This window comes from Pavona decussata, unplaced genomic scaffold (assembly GCF_977016875.1).
Source record: "Pavona decussata unplaced genomic scaffold, jaPavDecu1.1 SCAFFOLD_269, whole genome shotgun sequence".
Classification (NCBI taxonomy): domain Eukaryota; kingdom Metazoa; phylum Cnidaria; class Anthozoa; order Scleractinia; family Agariciidae; genus Pavona; species Pavona decussata.
The window spans coordinates 187,501-203,326 of NW_028145671.1; the positions used below are offsets into that span (position 1 = coordinate 187,501).

A 15,826-nucleotide genomic window follows, 5' to 3' on the forward strand; every position below is an offset into this window, starting at 1 on the left:
AGAAGTGTTTACTTTTATATTTTTAGATACAGAATGAAGTACGCGTCTCATTTGTGAAGGAACCGGTATTGTTACATGTTGGCGAGGATTCTACGATCGCAAAGCATGCTCGCTGTGAGCTCATTCTCTCGAGACACCGTAGCGTTCAGATCTCTCGTCAGCTTCAAACGAAGGCAGCGGTTTTCTTCAAAGCTGCGCTATTTTAGATTTTCCTACAGATTCTATCACTGCTTTGTTCCAGGTCATAGTAATAAAAGAGCCCTGTGCTGTTTGGGATGTGAAAGGTAAAATTAGTAGGTTTTGCCGTATAAAAACCCTTGCCCCTGTTAGCCCAGTGCATCTTTCAAGTTTCGTGTTGTATGTAAAATATTAAGCACGAGAAGGAGTGTTTCATCAGGTATCCAAACACTGAGAAGTAGGTGGAAAAAACGAGGCGCAGACGAATTTTTTTAAACGACTTCGAAGTGTTTGGATATCTGATGAAACACACTTTTAAGACAAGTGTTTGATATGGCTTCTCAAATGATCAATAATTCTTGGAGAAATTCATGGCTAAAGTTGGCAAAATGTTATGGTAATTAGGTACCCATATCCAAACCACGGTCACAGTAGTGATTTTCTTTATTTTGTTTTGATGAATTATTAATGAGTGAGCTCATAATCACTGTCTGAATTGCTGATCGAATGTAGTAAACACCAATTCTGATAGTCATAATCAAACTCACTATCAAGCGTCGAGCTCTGTTTTAACAATCAATGAAAACGAACAGGAATATTTGAACATACGGCAAAAAGTTTTTCTAATAGTTTGTTTCATTTTATTGTTAGAATCCTAAATGAAGGCTAGTTTACAAGTACCGAAATAGAGCCGATTTGGCCCAATTTGATAAAGAAAATGAGTAAGCAGGCAAAACTCGGGCCCATTTGTAATGATGTGGGGCATTGCTACAAAGCTTTTTAATCTGGCTGACTTTCACCCGGCACCGACACACCGACAGAAAAAGAAAGAGACTCGTGCGATTGAAACCGACTTATCAGGACAATAAATCGGTTATGTAATTAGCTTTATAATTTCCACATCATGATTTTTTCCCGTAGTGATTCAAATTCGCCTAAGGGTAAATATCTTAACCGAAACGCACGGTTTACTTTGTCACAAATATATACTTAAATAAGTATATACTATACAAATATATACTTCATGGAAGGGCACATGTTGCTTCCTGCATTCCCACATTATTTGACGGCCTTGCAAAAGGCAAATTTCTGTAACCTAACATAGTTGATCTGGCCGGATTCTTTAAGTGCAATATAAAGTAAAAAAATAAATTATGCTTGTTTGAAAGGCCTTTCAAAATGTTGAACAATGGTATTTTCGTTTTTGAAACATCTTCTCTCGTTACAGAGATATTCAAGTTTTTGTTTCTAAAACTGATGACAAATCGTCTCAGTACAAAGATAAATCACAAAATCAAGAATATCTCGGGAAATATTGGAGTGATCTTTATGCTGCTCAAACTTGGCACCAATAATGTACCTCGGGTAAGAAACAAAATGACGCTTACTGTGCCATTTTCATGGCAAACAATTTTGCTTTCGGGTCTATTTCTTTCAGTTGACGCTCTCCTTTTTTGTCTTTATCAGAAATCATTTATTCCCAATGAGCTTGTTAGAAAACGAAGGGCAATATGGACACTTTGTGCGTTTTAAGTAGGACTGTCTGCCTCAGTATGGTCAAAAATGAAAATATTTGGTTCATAGTAGAAAGGGACTGGGGCTGAGAATATAATGCCATGGCAACGTCAAAATGGATGTCAGTTTGTTTCTTTATACCTGGAATACATTATTGAAGCCAAGTCAGAGATATTCTTGATTTTGTGATCTATCGTTGTACTGAGACAATTTGTGACAAAAACTTGAATTTATCTGGAACGAGAGAAGATATTCAAAAAAAAAAACGCCAGGCTTGTTCTCTTTGAAAGGCCTTTAAAATTGGCATCAATTATTTTTCACTACCTAGCGGAAAATCTAAATTGCAGAAAATCTTAGAGAACGGAATGTTATTCCCTGCAAATCCGTAAGCTTAAGTTTCCCTTAGTTTTTTCGAAAATGCCAGCTGCATGGCTTTTCTTGGCTCTTTTAGCGACCTATTTGTCCCTCCAAAAACAAAAAGAGGGATTTTAAAAATTTTCAGCGTTGCGAAAGTTTGAGGAGATATTTTGCTTAAGAAAATGCTAGTCTTTCTTCCGAACTTTTGAGACGGGTTATGTTCTTTCAAACAGATATTCTATCGAAACGAACCGTTGAGTGTAGCGATCAGTTTTAGCTATCAGCACGTCTCAAACGTGTTGATATGGCGGTGCCGAACTCAATTCATAAATTGGAATAGAGCGGTTTTCAATTGAGTGTCGAAAGTAATTTCGCGTTTGCTTTGGTTTTGCATTACTACGCTCTGGGATTGGTTAACTCACGCCACTTTAATTTCTCAACCAATGGGAATCCAAACCGAAACCAATCATGATTTCGCCACCCGCGTTTTCCCGCGCTTGGCGCGTCATTTATTTGCTTCGAATTCTGATTGGCTCGTTGTGTTGTTTACATCTGTTGCGATTGGCCAGAGTAATTACTTGATTTCAGTTTTACGACACTTAATTGGAAACCGTTCCACCATGTAATTGAATTACAAAACTTGACTAATTTGGCCATCTTAGATTTATTCCTTTAACCGCTTGCAAATTGTTTCTTTTTAAATCTCGTCTGAATTAAGTTAACGTCTCAAACTAAGTCGCTTTACAGTCGTGCTAAAGCCACAAATTGCACGCTCCGCAGATCGCTATTGATGGGAATGTCCGCGAAAGAAGAAAAATGTCAGTTGATTAGTGGGGACTTTTAAATTTCAACACTGAGTTTTCAAAGAGAAATCAGTCGACACGAATTCAGCAGCACTCAGTTAATCCGAAATGAAGAAATATAATGCCATGGTTGTTTTGGGAAGGCTGGGGCAAACAGCTATTCAGAACATTGAGTTGTTTTAAGGATGTTGCAATTTCTGTGTGCCTAACGCCTCAAGAAAGCTGGATTTGTAATGAATGAGCTGTTCTTTCCAGTAAAGATATTTTTCCGCCATATCTAATGTGCACATAACTAATTTCTCAAGAAGGGTGTTGCTATGACGATTTCAAGAAAATAAGAAAATAGTAGAGTCATGTTTGAGACAGGAATGATCATTTTATTCCTCAACTAACATTAAAAGAAATCGTACAACCATGTCCTTAGATGCTAAACCTATCTATTTATTTTATCAGCTGATATTTTGCTTAGTCATTTAAAGGTTGCCGTTTCATTTACGCAGACCCAGACCAGCTATGTTTATCATTCCTTCTGTCTCTGTTTGCACCCATTCAGTACCAGCCGCCGCCGCCGCTGAAAAAGAGAGAAGCAAGATAATTACAACAGGTTCACAAATGTTTTCGATTTCACTCGCGTTAGTAAACAAAGCAAAGCAGCACCTGTCACAAGTAGATTTGATTACGCAAAGTTTTTTAGTACGTTAACATGAATTTATTATTTATTTATTTATTTATTTATTTATTTATTTTTGCACCCCTAGTGTGTAAAACAATTCATTTGGGGTTTTTTCGCGTCATCCATCAAATGCCTTGCCCAAGCTACACACAAATTATTAAAAAGACGCTTCACTTACAATGGGGCCCTCTCTTGGAGCAATCTGCTCCAAGAGCTGATCATGAGATGCCGGCTTTATTGGGCAATTCAAACGACAGATTCACCGAACCTCTGACTTATCAGGCTATTACACGCTAATCATGAAAACCAGTTTTTAAGCGTTTTACTTTTTACTTTGTTTTTACTTTCACCGATTGTATCAGTGAAGGTAAAAATCGGATTTCTAAGGATTATGTATGTATACATGTATACGGTCAAGAGATACAGTGTTATATGTGTGCAAGAGAGGATTAAGGTACCTTCATCCTCTCTTGATGTGTGTGTATGCATACATTTAGCAAGGTAGGTACATGTAGGTAGGTTTACTGGAGAAACGTATCAAAAATTGTACTTTGATGGATGTGAAGTGGCCCCAGATTTTATATTCTAGATTATTTTCTGTAAAGATTTTCTGCGAAAACCTCTCAACGATGAAATTTGTAAATTTCGTGCCCTCCTCCGCGCACCCAGGAATTGTGCAATTGGGTGGCTACACAGGGCTTCCAAATCTTATAGAGATACGTCATTAACTAAAAACACTTACTCCTCCCTACTTTTTCACATCTCCTTTCCTAATCCCTCGGCAGAAATATTTTTTTATTACTAAGTTAGTGATTACTGAAGTGGATTCATACCCTAGTAGTAGCAACAGCAATTGCTTTTGCCGTCTTCACCAGAGCAGTAGTAATCGCAGGGATGCATGCCCATGTCATAACACATGAAAGTATCGTACACACACTTGCCGCGAGCTTGTTCACAAAGGACCTGACCTTAAGTAGAGTGCAATAAAAAAAATTTTTGTTCGAATGGGCCACCGTCAAAACATATGACTCGTGCAGACACAAATGAAAACTTACGTTTCGCCTTAACGTGGGGCTCGTTCTTTCCCTGCACACTTAATACTCCCAACAACAGCAATAGAAGACAAATGTTGAGTTTGAAATCCATTGTAAGGGCACTGCAAGAGATAAAAGCCATTGAAATGTTATTGCTGAGGGACAGATTTAAGAGTGCTTTTATTCTGGGGAAAGCTCATAGTCTTTAAAGTAAACGGTTGTTAATTTGGGCTACACTGTAAATTCAAAATATCTGTTAATCAGCCCAAAAATCGCAATATAACCCTAGTGATCTAAGGCTGATTCAACCCCTTGTAGAGCCATTTGGGTCACATTTTGAGACAAAACGGTGCTTACAAAGATCATTTCAGCCCGCTTTGGAACTCATTTTAACCCTCAGGCGTACTTCAGCCCCTAATTGAGATCAAAACATTTTGGCCACAATATACAATAGCCAAATTACTCCTAAATAGCACTGTATAGTTTACTCACGTAACGGTGTAAATTTGGGGATCTTTTAAATTTACAGTTATAAGGAAAGACATCTATTTTTCTGTGCTCCCTGCAGCTCAAGATCTTCAAGTAACGTGTTGAAACCAGAGTCAACCCAGCGCGGAATCCACATGGCATTTCACACCCAAAAAAGTGTCTTCCTTAAAGAATTAGTCATCAGCTTCACTATAACGATAACTGCTTAACCAGAGTGTTTCCTGAGAAAATTATCAGGAACTCCTAAGGGCCCAATTACTTGAACTGGTTTGTCGACATCGCAAATAGTGCGACAGCACTGACAGTTCGTGGTTATTGCAAGAGGCATCAGGGTTTTGTATTCTCCACCAGTAAATCAAGAAGAGGACATTTCTTTTCGAGAAAACAGGGTACTACGATTTTTCGTAGATCTCCTTTATCCTTTAAATTAGATCAAGCAAATTAGAGGAATTTCTATTTGGAAACTTTCATTGGTATTAATAAGAGGTAAGTGATCGTTATTTTGTTCATACCAAAGCTAATCTCACCTCTGAGAAGTTTTGAACGGCAAACTGACAATCTTGGCTTCCTTGGTTCCAATGAGGTTCCTCTGCTATCGCTGCAAGAAGATAGTGCAAAGCAAACACCCCCTCTGTTTTATGCTCTTCTGGTATCCATGGTACCTCTTTTCAGACACCAAAAATTTTAATTGCAGTAATTAAAGTTCTGCTAGAAAATGCTTTCACCATAAGAAAGTTTCACCAGATCTTTCTGGAGCCAGTTAAATTGATGGCGGGTATAAAAGGCGAATAAATTATCTCTGCGGGGTCACTTCCAACGTGCACTTTCCTGCACTCTCCTGCGCTCTTCTAAGCTCGATAACATCAGTTTACATGATGATAGATAATTTATTTTCATTACAGTAAAACAAAGGTCTGTTAGGAAACACCCGCACATTCTTGTTACTGTAAGTAAGCATATTTATTTCTCCTCTCTTACATCGATTCGATGCCAACAGCCAAGCTTGTTTACCAGAGTAGACTGCGGGAAGTCTCTTTGTTCTCCTAAGTTCCGTAGAACGCGCGCGATTAATGTAGCGAGCGGACAAGCCGCGAGAAACGCGGGCGCGTAAGGGAAGGAATCTCTCCCCAATCCCTCCTCGTTCACTTTTAAATTTGCATAATTGTACCGTCACTTTGCGCGTGTGATCTGAGGAAAAAAGTACGACTGCTCGCAGTCTATTGCTGGAGCCGCGCTTGAGATAAACAATGGGAAGCAGAATACAAACTCTTTCCGTCATAAAAGTTTGACCATTGTTCATGGCCGCTTTATATTGAAAAGTACAAACGTGAGCTAATAACTGACAAAGGTGAGAGCCAGAAAAACGGCAAACTACAAAAATATGCACAATAATAATTACATGGGAGGAAGATGGGGTGCGTGTCACGTGATACTCATACGATGATAATCTATTGTTGTAAAGATCCAAGGTTTAAACGAGGAACCAGAGGTATTGTCTCACAATCAACTCTCACAATCAACTCACGTAAGCTATTGGAAAATAAAATTGAAGCTTTTATTTGATTACAAATAAAATTCACTTTTCCGTGGAAAGTTGCTGTGATCAGACAATTTTGCCGCGTTCTCGCACATTCGTTTGCTAGTCGGCAACGAAGTGATGTAATACCACGAGAAACGCACGTTTCAGATTTAACATAAACTAAAGCTTATTTAAGTCTAGAAAATGTTAACGTTTTTTTTTTTTTTGCTCCATTGAACTTTCCTTACCTTTCTTACGAATGAATGTATTCATGAATTATCATGAATCCATTCAAATTAGACATTCGTGCAGACAATTCTAATGCGCGGGTGTTGTTTGAGTGGAACTTTCTTTTATTCTTACTATAATAAAAAATCTGTCATCTCGGAAAAGGATTCTATAAATCTTGAAATAAAGTATATAGAAAATTGCCTATATTTTATGAGCAATCATTATCCCTGTTTTCCAGATATTTCGGCTTTAATCACGCCGATGCCAATGAATTATCATGACTGCATTATACACCGCAAGACATTCATTGCAGAGTTGATATGGATAATTGGTAATGTGCGGCGGCGTTGTTTGAGTATTCGGTGTCTGCAAGTCGGTGCTTTTCTCACTAAACATGATGTGATAAGCTAGTTGAAGCTAGTTGAGAAGACTTAGCGATATGGAAGATAAAATTGAGAGCTGTTATTTGATTACAAATAAACTTCATTTTTCCGTCAAAACTTGCTGTGATCAAACAATTTTGCCGCGTTCTCGCACATTCGTCTACTCTGCTAGAAGGCAAAGAAGTGATGTACTTTCAAATATATCACGACAAAGACACGTTTTGGATTCTCTTAAATCAGATAAAATAAAATAAATAAAATAATCTCATAGTCAACTAACCCCTTCCTGTCTCTTATAGGTTATATGGAAGATAAAATAGAAAGCTTTTATTCGATTATAGATAAAATTCATTTTTCTGTGGAAACTTGCTGTGATCAGACAATTTCGCCGCGTTCTCGCACATTCATCTCTTAGTAGGCAAAGAAGTTATGTACTTTGAAAAATAACATATCACGACAAACACACGTTTTGGATTTAAAACTAAAGCTCATTTAACTCTAAAAAATGGTAATCTAGCTTTATTTTTGTTTCACTGATCTTTTCTTACTTTTCTTACCAATGAATTCAAAGGGTCATTTATGAATGTACAGTGAAACCCGGTTTTATACGGACACCAGGGGGACATGCAAAGTGCTCGTATTATTCGGGTGCCCGTATTAAGCGGACTCTTAGAAAAAACGTTACGTACACATGTTTTATTGATACAAAAACTAAGGCAGACATTTTACGGTAGAAAAGCGTTGTTTGATTTCTTTACTGTAACTTTAATAAGTTCAAACCTCATTTATCATAGTCTCGGGCTAAAACTACTTTATCTATTGTTCTTGAACTGACGACAACGGAATCGAAGTCCCGTAATCCCTCCGCGCGGAGGCTGATGCTGAAAGCAGCAAGCAAAGGACGTCAAAGAGGAAGAAGGCCACAAGCAATGACTGCAGCAAAAGGCCAAGGAAGTGTTTGTGTGGTAAGAGTAAGCCGAAAACTTTATTAAAGGACTATAGTACAAGTGTCAAACCCCGGCGGGAAGAAAGGCTGATTAAACAAGTCACGCTATCATTATTTGAACATGGTGCAATGCCTACAATTAGCACGTAATGTGACAATGAAAATAGACAGTGCGCAACCCGTGTCCGTATGTACGTCCGTAAAACGGAATCGACGATGTATGAGAGTTTGTCAGACACTCGGAAAGCAGGAAAGTGTGCGTCGTCCGCATTAAGCGGTGTCCGTATTAAGCGAACTAATTTAAGCGAAACTACGAGCTTTTTGTCTGAACAAACGAAACAGTCCGTAATATCCGGGTTCCTTATTAAGCGGGTGTCCGTAGAGCGGGATTCCACTGTATTCATAAATTATTATGAATTAGACATTCGTGCAGACTTGCCATAAATAATTCTAATGCGCAGGTGTTCAGGGTTTGAGAGTAAATTTCTTTTATTCTAACTATAACAAAAAAGTCTGTCATCGCCGAAAAACGAAAATTCTTCTACATTCTATGGGCAATCATTATTCCCGGTTTCCAGATATTTCGGATTTTATAACTGATGCCGCGCACAATGACTGAATTATCATGGATTCATAATACATCGTGAATGAATTAACACATTCATGCAATTTGAGTGTTCAGTTTCTGCGAGTCAGTGCTTTTATCCCTGAAAGTGATAAACTAGTTGATGTGACTAATGATTAGTGGATGTTCTTTGAGCGAACTTTGTTTTCTTCTAACGAAAATAAAAATCTGCCATCGCAGAAAACGATTATGTGGATGTTAGCTAGAGAGATATCCATTTGCCTTTGTCTTGGAAAACTGTGTAGTCCTCCGATGATTCAATTAAGAAAGATCGTACGCAGAGACGTATGCTGTTATGTAAATAAAGATATGAAGCGGTGTTTGGCAGAAGTTTTCGTTTTTCTCTGGTGAAAATAGAGATTTGTCATCGCAGAAAACGATTCTGTGGATCTAAGTGTATGTAGCGGTTAGGGGTCCTGCCTTGAATTATTTAAACAACAGAGTGTTTCTGTCGAGTGACTATCGCTGACAGTTACCTGGCCCGTGGAAATTTGATGTTTTTAAACATGGTAAATATTAAGACCGCAGAGGAGTTTGATAGCGTGCTGCAAAGACGGAGATCAGTTCAGCATTCTATCGCAAAATCGGTGCCTTTCACATAGATCTACAATGTGATTTTATTGGGGATTGAATAAGATTTTGGTAGCAATAAAGTTTCCTTTTGATGGGACGACGTTGTTATTTCGAGTTTATAGTATAATTCATGTATGTGCGGATTTTCCCGGCGAAGGGCTTGTTAGTTACAAAGCCTACAAATATACAGGCTTCCAGCAACTACGGTTCACAGCTGATTTGCAGGTGCAATTGCGGAAATTGTCAGAAACTATATTGCGTTCAAGAATTTGCCTGCTGCACAGGAATAGAATATTCAGTGGCCAAAAAATGACAAAGATGTCGAGGCCAAGAGACCCTTATCACACATCAGCACAGCACTCCGAACCGCGTTTGACGCTGCACGCTTGACCGCTAATTTCTTCATTCGGAGCAGTAACTGTGCAAACAGCAACACTACGAAAGACGATGACTCATGATTACTCGCACACAGGTAAAGTCGTTGTGGTTGTGCTGGGCCTTTTGGGTTAACAAGTTGGCTGAGATTTCCTGGCATCGGCTGATACTGAAATATTGCTACTTCAAATTTCCAACTAGTGTTTCCACGAGGGCAACTATTAGACCCGATAGTCCCGAGACATAAAGTGTTTGTTCATGGTATTGTTCGCCACCAAATTTTCTTCCACACAAAACTCAGCGAGACCAACATTTTGAATTTACAGCTCACCAATTTGCTCTTTAAGGTGAAAGCTTGAAATAAAAGAGATGAATGAACAACGTACGGAATAATGACACAATGAAAGTAACCTGTTTTTTTAATGAATTGGAAAAATCTGAATAAGAGTTTGTTCGCGGTCGACGGATACTATCCTATATCCTTGCGGGCATTTTCGCCGGATGGACACAAAATGTTTATGTCGAGGAACTGATCCGCTTGTGGTTGTCGCGCCTAAATTTGATAACTGTTGGTAAAACAAACATTCGCTTCAAACGGTTTATATTGTGCAATTTTCAAGAGGCAACTATCAGCCACTGAATACGGTTTCGAGAAAGAAACACTCTAGCGTTTTTGCTGTTCAACACTAAATTTTCGTTCGAAGAAAAACTAACCTTTTTTGAATCTTCAGCGCACCAAGTTTTAAGTTTTTTAGATTAAAAATTAAAAGCAACAACTTAAGCAAAAAAGGAAAAGAAGTACCAAGAAAATAAACGTAAAACAAAAGCGAAATTACTTAAAGAATCACTCTGGTCCCTAAAACAACATTTCAAATATAGCAGGGGTATAGATAGCTTATGACCGAAATAAATTATATTTAGCAAAGCTGGATTTCTATCTCCCTTTCTTTTCCTACAAATACGAAAAGTTTCTCGTCATACGATTGGAGCTGGCGCTGAAGCTAAAAACAGGAAATGCCGTCGATGAGAGAAGAACTCGCCCAACCTTTTTCCTGTATTTCTTTAGCAAGACTGGGTGAATGGCTTGATTTTAACATTTGAAAATAAATGCGTACTTTGTGTTTTGACGAAAATTCAATAATACCGTATCACTTTTTAGTTGGTTGATGCTTTAATTTTCAGCGTAACAACAGCGAAAGTCTCCACGATTGACCGAATTCTTTAGGGTTTTGGACACAGATGGGTCGGAAACGCACGATTCGATTTTCTGACAAGCCATGACCTCTGCTAAACTGCTCCATATATTGCTCACTTTACTGAAGATTGCTCTCAATCTTGTCTGTGAAAAGATGAAAAAGTCACAAAAAGCCTCAGAGAACGAGAGGCCCGATGAAGGACTGAGAGAGATGGAGCGAAGCTCGCGCCAGGACAGATCACAAAACAAGCTATATAAGCTACTCTATCAGAACTCGGGTATGTTTGAAAAATAAAATAGAAGTTGTCTTTGCAATGTAGCATGTAGAGAAACTATAGCACTTGCTGATAATGGTGCCCAAGCGTACCTTTCGCATGCGCGTAGTATTGCAGTTATTTTATAAAACCCTTGTTCAAAATTTCACGCGATTGTCGTACATAACCTGTATACGGCGTGACAGGGCAAAATGGCCCCCAATACCTTTTTTCTAAATCAGCATAATATCGATGTTACAGATCGATAGGCATCCTAACTGCTGAACACGCTAAGATATGATCCACACAACCCTTTTGTGCGATGCTGGACTGATTTTTATTTTTACTATAGAACAAAAGAAAGTTCTTCTCAAAATCCGCTCGACATATTTTTATTAACATTTTAAGCAAACGTCTCTGCGTATACACTGACTGCATACATCATGATCTTTCGTAAACAATTCATCGCATAGACACATATGAGAGAAAAGCAAATGGATTATCCCTCTAGCTTCAATTCCAATGCGCTCTTTCTGTAGGCTAGGGTGCCTGCTTCGAACTATCTTTGGGCGTATGACAGATTGATCATTAGAGGAAAAGAAAGCTTTCGATAGATTCTACTAAATCATCATAATATCAAAGCTTATAGATCTATTTTAACTTTAAATGGAAAGTAAATGGAAAACATTTCTTGTCCCAATTTCTTGTCTGGAAAGGGAAATCCCTGGAACTGTGAGCTCGAATGTACACGGTGGCAGGAAAACTCCAACTTGTTATCCCAAAAGGCTCAACACAATTAAACCACTCCCGAGGGATGAATAAACTTGTTATTCCCATATGGTAAACACTACTACAGCTGGAACTACAACATAAGGTCTCTGAGTTCAGTAATAAGCTCGAGAGTTTAAGCAGCGGCGACGGCAACAAGAACGTCACAAAACGATTCAATAATTCAACGCGAGTTATAAATTTTGATACATTTCTTCACCGTCCTCGGCAAAACAACAACATGAAATGACCAAATTCAAAGTTTTGTGGAGAAAGCCGTTGTGCACATGGCGGTAAAATTTTCATTTTCTGTCTAAACTTGAACGCCGTTCCCACCTGCTGTGTTACTGGATAGTTCCACCAACGCGAACTTATATTTTCAAGTGACGTTTCCTTGGCGTTGCGGTAGTAGTTTCTTGAAGTCCCCCAACAACGCCGAAATGATCAAATTCAAGGTTTTGTGAAGAACGTTAGCACACGGCGACGGTGAATTTTTTATCCTCTGGTTCCAGGGTAGTCTGCCGTTTGTGAAGAAGTTGAACAAGTTGAATAATCGTGAAGTAGCACAAATGAAATAAAGTTATATTTTCAAATGACGTTTTCGTTGGCGTCGCCGTCTTGCATTCGTAAGATCGGGCCCTTTGTCCTACTCGGTCCCTACCGCCTAGAAGTCGCAGTATTGGACAATGTTTTACCGGTATGCCTGAAATCTTTAAGCCGCTCAGAAGCGTGCTTTTTAAATTATTTGCTTGCGCACTGCGGTGAGGGTAAAAGGAGGAAAGAGTTTGCGGAATGGCATGTGGCATGGCGCGCGGAATGGCATAATTATGCGAAATACGAGATATGCGGAATGACAAAGAAATAAATTAACTGAAGAGCGCGTCCTGTTTTCGCGCTAATTTTATAAGAGCAGCAGTTTTCTCAATGTTGCGGACTATTAAACAACCAAACAACAGATCGAGGATTAGAAAATAAAGGCCTTGGATAGAACATGTCTAGTCTCTGGCTGGGAAGTATAAGATTGAAGAAATCGATGAAGTTTCGCATTCTAGGGACTAAGAATAAATCAAATTTCTAGTTGACAAAAAGAACGTGGCAGCGAGTAGCCTGGACAAAAAGCAACAGCAGACTGGAGAAATAACATCAGTCCAAGGCCAAAACTGTTATGTGAGAAATTTTAAATTTTATAATCTCGGTCATTTTATCAGACTCTTTAACGATTACATAAGGTAACGAATAAACAATTTGTGCAATTCATGGGAAAAATAATATTTTACTTTTTCTCACCTTACATTTTCGTCGAGCTACGAGTACGCAAGACACTGTTGAGCTGCTGAGCTACCTAGCTAGCTATTCAACACGGCGATTCATGTAGTTCGGTTACGCGTTATCGAACTAACCATATCCGTCTTTAATTAAGGTCTATTAGTGCCAGACATCCCAATCTAACTTCAGATTTAAAAGCGAAAAAGCCCTAGAGCAAAAAAGCAGATGACAAGTATGGTGTGAAACTATTCTTATCACAAATGCATTTTGGTCAAATTGTTCTTCAAACCCTTCCGATCTCAATATTAATCAGCGCCAATTTTCCCGCTCATGATAAATGAATCATCGAGCATACAGGGTATGAGAATTGATCTTTTACCGAGGGTTTAAAAAAGAACAATGTTTATTATTTGCCCTCGGTAAAGGATCAATCTTTGTTCTGATAAGACTTCACGCTGCCACGTTATTTTTGTCAACCGAAGTCGCATGGAGAAAAATGAACACGAAATTTAATTTACTACGGATTTACTCATAGTTCCTTGAATGCTAAAAATATAAACAGTTTTCATCGCTTTCTTTACCCTCACTTCTTCCAAATCAACGATCAGACGATCTAATCCTCGAATTGCTGTATATATTCAGCAAGAGTCCGCAGCATCAACAAGCTGCTGCTCTTATAAAATTGGCGCGAAAACATGACGCGCTCTTCAGTTAATTTATTTCCCGCGTAAATCGTATTTCGCATAATTATGCCATTCCGCACGCCATGCCACATGCCATTCCGCAAACTCATTCCGTCTTTTACCCTCACCGCGCGCACTGTTCTTCGATTAGCGGGTATGTTTTACTGGTATGCACGGAAGCTTTAAGACGCACAAAGATCTCACACTTTTTCGGTTGGTTAGTGGGTATGTCTCACTGGTATGCGTGTAAGCTTAACATTATCACTTTTCGATATCGCTGTCCGCATCGAAGAGAGCGTAAGCCGTCAGTAATGATCCAGAATAGCTTGTTAACATTATTTTAGAAGGCGAAAATGATTCGGATGGAATGTATAGTGGACTGAGAGCTCCAAAATGGGAGCGGAGACTGAATCGAGGTAAGCGACACGATGTCGCTTACGCTACTGATCTTGCGAATAGTCTTAAAAAGGCGATGAAATACTATTCAGGTCAGCTTGCCACGTTTGCTCATGTTCGAAACCTGGCTAGTTTCTTAAAATAAATCGTTTGGTTTGATTTGGGAGTGTACATCTCAATATTTTTGGTTGCAAACATTTTTTTTTGAGTGACAGAGAGTGAAATAATTTAGTTCAAGCAGGTGTAAATATCGACTTACGGCCCCCATCCTCGATTTATATTCGATTTGCATGATGGTTATTAAAGAATTGTAGCTAATTCTATATTTCTGTATTTTTCGACCAGATTTGCGGGATAAGTTGCCAATCTATTTTGCAAGTCTTACAAAATAACTTATGCTATTTGATAGGTTGGAGTTTGTAGACATTGACTGCATTTACTATTACATACTAACTGAGATGCTGGACAGCAAGATAAAAGATTCAATTGTAGAATAAAAGATATAAATATATGCTAAATCTGTCATAGAATAAACTACTTGGTGAACGCTTTCATACACAAAGCGCGATCTAATTAATGATCTTTTCTTTCAACAATAAGAATTTCTGTTTTCCATACTCCTCAAAACAATTATAAGTGGCTGCCTCATGCTTGCACTGATGACCAACTCTCTCTCTCTCCTCAGCACAGGCCTCTCTCTTGCTCAAACGGAGACAAATAAGGACATAAAGAGGAGCGCGGAGATCAAGCGGAGACAAATAAGGGACTGGAGAGTGTGAAATAACGAGGAGCGCGGGGGAAGATGGGAAGTATAAATAGAGAAAGGAGGCTTAGGCCTCACTAAGCTTCTGACTTTTTGCTCCTCTTTTTATGAAGGAGCCTCTGCGGAGGGGAAAGCATGGCCAATTACTTTGCAAAGACCAGTGACAATTTTAATTTTGCGGGTGTGTTAAAATGTAAGTTTTGTTACCAGGACTTACCGAGTTAATCGTTTCTTATCCGTACATCAGGGCCATAGACCGCGCGACTTTCAGGAGAGACGAGGTAACTGTTATCTCCCTCGCACTTAGATTCTTTGTCTCGTCACGCAGCGCTCCTCTCGTACTTTACTTGACAAAGTGGTACGAGCTTTTTTTATCCATCCGCAAAGTGAATTTAGTCAGTGGTCAGTGTGGCGAGTCAAAGAGCGGCTGCAAGGAAGACTAAAGCAAGTGTTGCGAGCGCCAAAAGCGCTAACGCCTAGGGCGTTCTGTGGGTATGCTTCCTCAGAAAAATTTGACCTCAGTTTTTCGGTCCATGTTGATTGTTTCCCTTGGAGACAAGCCTCGTCCAGACACGATTTCGCTGCGAGGCTTGCCGTGCAAAAAACAAAGTTTTCTATTCCCCTGCGACTCCCCTGTTCTCTAATTTATGCAATATACTACTTGAGCTCATTACATTCATAAGCAGCAAACTCAATTACAAGTCTTTTATTAAATTTTAATGACTATTGTTATTCCATCATAGAGCAACGTATTGAATAATACGAACATGACAAACAAAGCGGAAATTGATCAAGAGTACT

The 15,826-nt window shown here is 38.9% G+C and overlaps 2 protein-coding genes across 3 annotated transcripts in view; both read right to left on the reverse strand.

Annotated features, from left to right (window-relative positions):
• LOC146455806 (uncharacterized) overlaps nt 1–11 on the reverse strand; it is a 1,611-nt gene extending 1,600 nt beyond the window's left edge. The window contains exon 1 of one of the 2 annotated variants that reach the window (XM_085093828.1): nt 1–11. This exon is cut by the window's left edge and continues 299 nt beyond it. The gene's annotated coding sequence lies outside the window, so the exon portion shown is untranslated. The other variant, XM_085093827.1, reaches the window with a different exon arrangement.
• The window catches only part of LOC146455805 (uncharacterized), a 118,673-nt gene that overhangs the window by 10,944 nt on the left and 91,903 nt on the right, over nt 1–15,826 (reverse strand). The window lies entirely within an intron of this gene.